This window comes from Pinus tabuliformis, chromosome 3_1 (genome assembly GCF_031772625.1).
Source record: "Pinus tabuliformis cultivar Carrire ecotype Pingquan chromosome 3_1, CPIR1, whole genome shotgun sequence".
Classification (NCBI taxonomy): domain Eukaryota; kingdom Viridiplantae; phylum Streptophyta; class Pinopsida; order Pinales; family Pinaceae; genus Pinus; species Pinus tabuliformis.
This window is the reverse complement of record NC_142301.1, coordinates 626246514-626256025: the sequence shown is the minus strand read 5'-3', so window position 1 is coordinate 626256025 and position 9512 is coordinate 626246514.

Sequence of the window (9512 nt, the reverse complement as noted above, 5' to 3'; positions counted from 1 at the left end):
TAATCTAATTATTACAATAATTGAGATAAAGATTAATTCAAGAGTTCCAACCCTCTCTACTTATAATTGATTTTGACCACTCAGGTCAATGAAATTCATTTCTTGTTAGCCACAACATGTGAACATACAATCATTTTGCTAGCTAAGTCCATATGCTCCTGCATTAGACTCCCGAGGAAGGAAATAATCCTTCAGACTTTTAGGATTTAGTCCATACTTTTATAACTTTGGTGCTGTCAACCAGCTAACATCCTTTATTGGTTGTCCATTCCATTTGACTAAATACTTAAAATAAACATGTCCTTTTGTTCTTTTAGTAACTATTTTCTCCAAAATAGCTTCCACCTCTTTCTTGACTGTCTTTGGCATTTGTTCTTCCCAATTTAAAGTTTGAACTTTATCTCCTGCATGTTCCTTTTATAGTTCTGAATCTGTCTCCTTGTACGGATATAAATCTACAACATTGAAGGTAGGTGATATTCCAATCCCTTCTGGAAATTCAATTTCATAAGCATTAGTTGAAAGCATCCTCACAATTCTACATGGCTCTATCTTTTTCATCTTTAGTTTATTGCAAGTCCCAACAGGAAATCTTTATTTTCTCAAGTATACCATCACTAGATCTCCCACTTGGAATTCTTTTACTTTCCTCATGATATCAACTCTCTCTTTGTATTTGCTGCTACGTTGCTGCAATCTAGCTTTCACATCTTCTTGTAGTCTTTGCATCTGCTCTGCAAACTCTTCAAAATTTTCATTTCTTGTCTCCTGTTTTCCAAAACTTTTGAGCTCATATGCGCCTCTTGGATTCATTCAAAAAATAATATGAAATGGCCTCATCCTAGTACTGCGGTTTGGAGTGTCACTATAAGCAAACTCATCTTGAGCGAGCGCTAAATCCCAATGCTTAGGATTGTTATATGCTATACTTATCAATATGTTTCCCAAGCTTTTGTTTACCACTTCGGTCTGTCCATCTATTTTAGGGTGATATGGTGAACTAAAACTAAGGTTAGCACCTAGTTTATCCTAAGAGTTCTCCAGCAATTCCCAACAAACTTTGTATCTCTATCAGACACAATACTTATAGTTAATACATGTAACCTTACAACTTCTGAAAAAAATAGATTGGCAAGATGTGTTGCATCACTTGTCTCTTTACATTCAATGAAACGTGCCATTTTAGAAAATCTATCTATCACAACATAAATGGAATCATTCCCTCTTTGGGTTCTAGGTAATCCAAAAACAAAATCCATACTAATTACATCCCATGGTCGGTCTGGTATTGGAAATGGTTGGTACAATCTTGTATTTTGGCTTCTCCCTTTAGCATGCTGACAGATCCTGCATTTCTCGACAAATCTCTTAACATCAGTTTTCATCTTTGGCCAATAGTAAAAATCATTTACCTGCGCAAATTATTTGTCTTATCTAATGTGACCAGATAATACTCCACTGTGTTTCTCCTTGATTATGTTTTCCCTCATAGAACATTTGGGAATGCACAATTTGTTACCTTTAAACAATAAACCTCCTTGGATAAGATAATCTAACCACTGGCTTCTATTATCAACTACCGGATTTTGTGCAACTACATAAATATCTTTGAATTCTGCATCATCTTTATATGTATCAACCATTTCTTCAAATCCTACAATGCCAACTCTTAATTCTTACAAAATGAAATTTACCCTGCTCAAAGCATCAACAACTTTGTTCAACTTAACACTTGTGTGTTTTATCACTAAAGTAAAACTTTGTAAAAACTCTACCCGCTTGGCATGATTCTAGTTAAATTTTGGTTGATTGTTTATGAACTATAATGCATGATTGTTAGAATACAATACAAACTCCTTTGGTAGCAAATAATGTCTCCATTTTTTTAAAGCTTGCACAATAACATAGAATTCTTTGTCATAAGAAGAATACATCTTCTTAGGTTAATTTAGTTTCTCACTAATGTAGGCTATTGGTCTTCATTCTTGACTCAAAACTGCTCCTATTACAACTCCACTAGCATAAGTTTCAACTTGGAAAACATTCCCAAAATTAGGTAAAGCTAAAAATGTTTTCTCTATAATTTTCTTCTTCATGACCACAAAGAGGGAGCATGACCACAAGGGGAGTATACTCAAGTCAATATTTGAGTATGAGATTATGCATTGAGAATTGGTATCATTAACTAGTATAAGTTATGCTTTGCATGATAGAGGCTAATGGTGTTTGTTGCATATGAATCAATTGACTATTATGATATCATTCTAATTGGTAATTAGTATCATACATCGGATTTATGGTGAAAGGAACATGGTGCATATACAAAAGATGTGCGCATATACGGAACCTGGGCATATACGAAAGATGTGTGCATATACGGAAGATGTGCGCATATACGAAAACTGGGCATATACGGAAGATGTGCGCATATACGGAAATTGGGCATATACGGAAGATGTGCGTATATACGGAAACTGGGCATATACGGAAGATGTGCGCATATACGGAAGATGTGCGCATATACGGAAACTGGGCATATACGGAAGATGCGCGCATATACGGAAACTGGGCATATACGGAAGATGTGCGCATATACGGAAACTGGGCATATACGGAAACTGGGCATATACGGAAGATGTGCGCATATACAGAAACTGGGCATATACGGAAGATGTGCGCATATACGGAAACTGGGCATATACGGAAGATGTGTGCATATACGGAAACTGGGCATATACGGAAGATGTACGCATATACAGAAACTGGGCATATACGGAAGATGTGGGCATATACGGAAACTGGGCATATACGGAAGATGTGGGCATATACGGAAACTGGGCATATACGGAAGATGTGAGCATATACGGAAGATGTGCGCATATACGGAAACTGGATAGATACGGAGGATGTGTGCATATACGGAAACTGGGCATATACGGAAGATGTGCGTATATACGGAAACTGGGCATATACGGAAGATGTGCGCATATACGAAAACTGGGCATATACGGAAGATGTGCGCATATACGGAAACTGGGCATATACGGAAGATGTGCGCATATACGGAAACTGGGCATATACGGAAGATGTGTGCATATACGGAAACTGGGCATATACGGAAGATGTGCGCATATACGGAAACTGGGCATATACGGAAACTGGGCATATACGGAAGATGTGGGCATATACGGAAGATGTGTGCATATACGGAAACTGGGCATATACGGAAGGTGTGTGCATATACGGAAACTGGGCATATACGGAAGTTGTGTGCATATACGGAAACTGGACATATACGGAAGATGTGCGCACATACGGAAACTGGGCATATACGGAAGATGTGTGCATATACGGAAACTGGGCATATACGGAAGATGTGCGCATATACGGAAACTGGGCATATACGGAAGATGTGCGCATATACGGAAACTGGGCATATACGGAAGATGTGCGCATATACGGAAACTGGGCATATACGGAAGATGTGTGCATATACGGAAACTGGGCATATACGGAAGATGTGCGCATATACGAAACTGGGCATATACGGAAGATGTGTGCATATACGGAAACTGGGCATATACGGAAACTGGGCATATACAGAAGATGTGTGCATATACGGAAACTGGGCATATACGGAAGATGTGTGCATATACGGAAACTGGGCATATACGGAAATGTGCGCATATACAGAAACTGGGCATATACGGAAGATGTGCGCATATACGGAAATTGGGCATATACGGAAACTGGGCGCATATACGGAAACTGGGCATATACGGAAGATGTGCGCATATACGTAAACTGGGCATATACGGAAGATGTACGCATATACGGAAGATGTGTGCATATACGGAAACTGAGCATATACAGAAGATGTGTGCATATACAGAAACTGGGCATATACGGAAGATGTGTGCATACACAGAAACTGAGCATATACGGAAACTGGGCATATACGGAAACTGGGCATATACGGAAGATGTCCGCATATACGGAAACTGGGCATATACAGAAGATGTGCGCATATACGGAAACTGGGCATATACGGAAAATGTGCGCATATACGGAAACTAGGCATATACGGAAGATCTGGGCATATACGGAAACTGGGCATATACGGAAGATGTGCGCATATACGGAAATTGGGCATATACGTAAGATGTGTGCATATACGGAAACTGGGCTTATACGTAAGATGTGCGCATATACGGAAACTGGGCTTATACGGAAGATGTGCGCATATACGGAAACTGGGCATATACGGAAGATGTGCACATATACAGAAACTGGGCATATACGGAAGATGTGTGCATATACAGAAACTAGGCGTATATGGAAACTGGGCATATACGGAAGATGTGTGCATATACGGAAACTGGGCATATACGGAAGATGTGTGCATATACGGAAACTGGGCATATATGAAAGATGTGAGCATATAAGGAAACTGGGCATATACAGAAGATGTGCGCATATACGGAAACTGGGCATATACGGAAGATGTGGGCATATACAGAAGATGTGCGCATATACGGAAACTGGGCATATACGGAAGATGTGTGCATATACGGAAACAGGGCATATACGGAAGATGTGCGCATATACGGAAACTGGGCATATACGGAAGATGTGTGCATATACGGAAACTGGGCATATACGGAAGATGTGCGCATATACGGAAACTGGGCATATACGGAAGATGTGCGCATATACGTAAATTGGGCATATCCGGAAGATGTGGGCATATACGGAAGATGTGTGCATATACGGAAACTGGGCATATACGGAAGATGTGTGCATATACGGAAACTGGGCATATACGGAAGATGTGGGCATATACGGAAGATGTGCGCATATACGGAAACTGAGCAAATACGGAAGATGTGCGCATATACGGAAACTGAGCATATACGGAAGATGTGCGCATATACGGAAACTGGGCATATACGGAAGATCTGGGCATATACGGAAACTGGGCGTATACGGAAACTGGGCATATACGGAAGATGTGCGCATATACAGAAACTGGGCATATACAGAAGATGTGTGCATATACGGAAACTGGGCATATACAGAAGATGTGCGCATATACGGAAACTGGGCATATACGGAAGATGTGTGCATATACGGAAACTGGGCATATACGGAAGATGTGCGCATATACGGAAACTGGGCATATACGGAAGATGTGCGCATATACGTAAACTGGGCATATACAGAAGATGTGGGCATATACGGAAGATGTGTGCATATACGAAAACTGGGCATATACGGAAGATGTGTGCATATACGGAAACTGGGCATATACGGAAGATGTGCGCATATACGGAAACTGGGCATATACGGAAGATGTGCGCATATACGGAAACTGGGCATATACGGAAGATCTGGGCATATACGGAAACTGGGCGTATAAGGAAACTGGGCGTATACGGAAGATGTTCGCATATACGGAAACTGGGCATATACGGAAGATGTTTGCATATACGGAAACTGGGCATATACGGAAGATGTGCGCATATACAAAAACTGGGCATATATGGAAGATGTGCACATATACAAAAACTGGGCATATACGGAAGATGTGTGCATATACGGAAACTGGGCGTATACGGAAGATGTGTGCATATACAGAAACTGGGCGTATACGGAAACTGGGCATATACGGAAGATGTGTGCATATACGGAAAATGGGCATATACGGAAGATGTGTGCATATACAGAAACTGGGCATATACGGAAGATGTGAGCATATACGGAAACTGGGCATATACGGAAGATGTGCGCATATACGGAAACTGGGCATATACTGAAACTGGGCATATACGGAAGATGTGGGCATATACGGAAGATGTGCGCATATGCAGAAACTGGGCATATACGGAAGATGTGCGCATATACAGAAACTGGGCTTATACGGAAGATGTGTGCATATACGGAAACTGGGAAAATGTTGTAAAGTGATAATTGAAAGTGGAAACACTGATAACCTTATTTCTACAAAAATGGTGGACAAGTTAGGACTAGTGAGAACATTAAACCCTACTCCTTACAAAGTATCATGGTCGCAAAAAGGACATCAACTTATTGTGACAGAAAAATGCAAGGTAGAGATACAGATTGGTACTTACAAGGATGTGATATTATGTGATGTAACACTAATGGATGTATGCCATGTGTTTCTGGGAAGACCTTGGCAGTTTGATCAAAAAGCTATTCATGATGGGAGAAGAAATACTTACACTCTCGAGAAGGATGGAAATAAACACACACTACTGCCATTGAAGGATGAGGTAGACAAAGAAGCACTTGGAAACAATGTTATCATGATGAGTGGGAAAGAATTGCTGCAAGAAGTCAAGAAGGATGAACAAATGCATTTTACTATCACGATGAGACCTAAGGTAATTTTAACTTCCACAAACATAGATGATTTATCTAAAGAAATCAAAACTCTGTTGAATGATTTTGTTGATATTATTGTGCATGAGTTGCCAAATGCATTGCCATCAGTCAAGAGTATTAGTTATCATATTGATCTAATACCTCAAGAAAGTTTTCCAAATAGAGCAACATACAAGTTAACTCCTCAAGGAAATGTAGAAATTGGAAGACAAATACATGAACTAATGGATAAGGGATTAATCAAAGAGAGTCTCAGTCCATGTTCTGTACCAACAATACTCAGTAAAAAGAAAGGTGGTGAATGTCATATGTGTACAGATTCCAGAGTGATAAACAAAATCCCAATCATGTATCATTTTCCTTTACCACACATGGATGATTTGATGGATTGTTTAAATGGGTCAACATATTTTACTAAGATAGACCTGAAGAGTGGGTATCATCAAATAAGGATTATAGAAGGAGGTGAATGGAAGATGGCATTTAAAACAAACAGTGGGCTATATGAGTGGTTAGTGATGCCTTTGGGACTCACCAATGCACATAGCACATTCATGAGATTGATGAATGGAGTCTTGAAAGAATATGCAGGAAATTCTGTCATTGTTTATCTTGATGATATTTTACTTTTTACTAAAAGAAAAGAACATCTGGAGCTCCTTAAGTTGGTTTTAAGAAATCTGCAGAAAGAGAAATTGCTGATAAATCTGAAGAAATGTAGTTTCATGAAAGAAGAATTAATCTATTTTGGATTTGTAGTTTCTAAAGAAGGTTTGAAAATGGATCTAGAGAAAGTCCAAGCAAATTTGGAACTGACCTATTTCAAGAAACATATTTGAGGTAAGAAGCTTTCATGGTCTTGCAAGTTTTTATAAAAAGTATATCAGAAGTTTTAGTCAGATTTGTGCACCAATTTTTGAAACAATAAAAGAGACTAATTCGCCATTCAAGTGGACAGAAGCAGTAGACTAAAATGTTAAGTTGATGAAGAAGAAAATTATAGAGAAAACATTTTTAGCTTTACCTAATTTTGGGAATGTTTTCCAAGTTGAAACTTATGCGAGTGGAGTTGTAATAGGAGCAGTTTTGAGTCAAGAATGAAGACCAATAGCCTACATTAGCGAGAAACTAAATTAACCTAAGAAGATGTATTCTTCTTATGACAAAGAATTCTATGTTATTGTGCAAGCTTTAAAAAAATGGAGACATTATTTGCTACCAAAGGAGTTTGTATTGTATTCTAACAATCATGCATTATAGTTCATAAACAATCAACCAAAATTTAACCAGAATCATGCCAAGCGGGTAGAGTTTTTACAAAGTTTTACTTTAGTGATAAAACACACAAGTGTTAAGTTGAACAAAGTTGTTGATGCTTTGAGCAGGGTAAATTTCATTTTGTAAGAATTAAGAGTTGGCATTGTAGGATTTGAAGAAATGGTTGATACATATAAAGATGATGCAGAATTCAAAGATATTTATGTAGTTGCACAAAATCCGGTAGTTGATAATAGAAGCCAGTGGTTAGATTATCTTATCCAAGGAGGTTTATTGTTTAAAGGTAACAAATTGTGCATTCCCAAATGTTCTATGAGGGAAAACATAATCAAGGAGAAACACAGTGGAGTATTATCTGGTCACATTAGATAAGACAAATAATTTGCGCAGGTAAATGATTTTTACTATTGGCCAAAGATGAAAACTGATGTTAAGAGATTTGTCGAGAAATGCAGGATCTGTCAGCATGCTAAAGGGAGAAGCCAAAATACAAGATTGTACCAACCATTTCCAATACCAGACCGAACATGGGATGTAATTAGTATGGATTTTGTTTTTGGATTACCTAGAACCCAAAGAGGGAATGATTCCATTTATGTTGTGATAGATAGATTTTCTAAAATGGCACGTTTCATTGAATGTAAAGAGACAAGTGATGCAACACATCTTGCCAATCTATTTTTTTCAGAAGTTGTAAGGTTACATGTATTAACTATAAGTATTGTGTCTGATAGAGATACAAAGTTTGTTGGGAATTGCTGGAGAACTCTTAGGATAAACTAGGTGCCAACCTTAGTTTTAGTTCACCATATCACCCTAAAATAGATGGACAGACCGAAGTGGTAAACAAAAGCTTGGGAAACATATTGATAAGTATAGCATATAACAATCCTAAGCATTGGGATTTAGCACTCGCTCAAGATGAGTTTGCTTATAGTGACACTCCAAACCGCAGTACTAGGATGAGGCCATTTCATATTATTTTTTGAATGAATCCAAGAGGCGCATATGAGCTCAAAAGTTTTGGAAAACAGGAGACAAGAAATGAAAATTTTGAAGAGTTTGCAGAGCAGATGCAAAGACTACAAGAAGATGTGAAAGCTAGATTGCAGCAAAGTAGCAGCAAATACAAAGAGAGAGTTGATATCATGAGGAAAGTAAAAGAATTCCAAGTGGGAGATCTAGTGATGGTATACTTGAGAAAATAAAGATTTCCTGTTGGGACTTGCAATAAACTAAAGATGAAAAAGATAGAGCCATGTAGAATTGTGAGGATGCTTTCAACTAATGCTTATGAAATTGAATTTCCAGAAGGGATTGGAATATCACCTACCTTCAATGTTGTAGATTTATATCCATACAAGGAGACAGATTCAGAACTATAAAAGGAACATGCAGGAGATAAAGTTCAAACTTTAAATTGGGAAGAACAAATGCCAAAGACAGTCAAGAAAGAGGTGGAAGCTATTTTGGAGAAAATAGTTACTAAAAGAACAAAAGGACATGTTTATTTTAAGTATTTAGTCAAATGGAATGGACAACCAATAAAGGATGTTAGCTGGTTGACAGCACCAAAGTTATAAAAGTATGGACTAAATCCTAAAAGTCTGAAGGATTATTTCCTTCCTCGGGAGTCTAATGCAGGAGCATATGGACTTAGCTAGCAAAATGATTGTATGTTCACATGTTGTGGCTAACAAGAAATGAATTTCATTGACCTGAGTGGTCAAAATCAATTATAAGTAGAGAGGGTTGGAACTCTTGAATTAATCTTTATCTCAATTATTGTAATAATTAGATTATTGTATTATTTTTAGAATAGGAGA